Below are 588 nucleotides of genomic sequence, written 5' to 3' on the forward strand. Positions count from 1 at the left end.
ATGAAATCCCCCCACAGCCCCCGCCACTCCCATATAACCAGACACAGCTCGTGCGCTTTCCCAACCGGCTAGAGAGGGGTAGTAGAGATCGTTTCTACTCCCTACTCTTGGGCACGAGCCACCCTACCTTCGTACCGGCGCTTTCCACCCCTCTAAATGGGGTACACGGGTGTACGGGCGCGCGCACAACCTACTAGCCACTAGATACTCTCGCTGCCGCGCCGTGGCTCCTCTTTCCCCAACCTATTCCACGTTTTCCTACCGAGTCTCCTGACCTCACTCCCACCCTCCGCTTTACCCCCGTACGTTTCTTCCTCGCAAATATTCTCTCTCTCTCTCTCTCTCTCTCTTCCTCTCCCTCCCTCCCTGTCATGGTTGTGCCACCCACAGTCCTCCAACCACCCTTTTCGACGTATCGAATGCTACGTCACAGTGGCGAGATATACGGCTATTTCACAAAGTGGTTAAATGCACTGCCAGATTACGGCTGGCTTGCTAGAGGGGTGGATGCAGTGGAAGCGGCTGGAAAAGAGAAAGAGAAAAGGCCGGCAACAGCAACGGTGGTTACGATATCGTCTATCGGCTAAC

Source organism: Bombus impatiens, unplaced genomic scaffold (assembly GCF_000188095.3).
Source record: "Bombus impatiens unplaced genomic scaffold, BIMP_2.2 scf_0343, whole genome shotgun sequence".
In the NCBI taxonomy this organism is placed as follows: domain Eukaryota; kingdom Metazoa; phylum Arthropoda; class Insecta; order Hymenoptera; family Apidae; genus Bombus; species Bombus impatiens.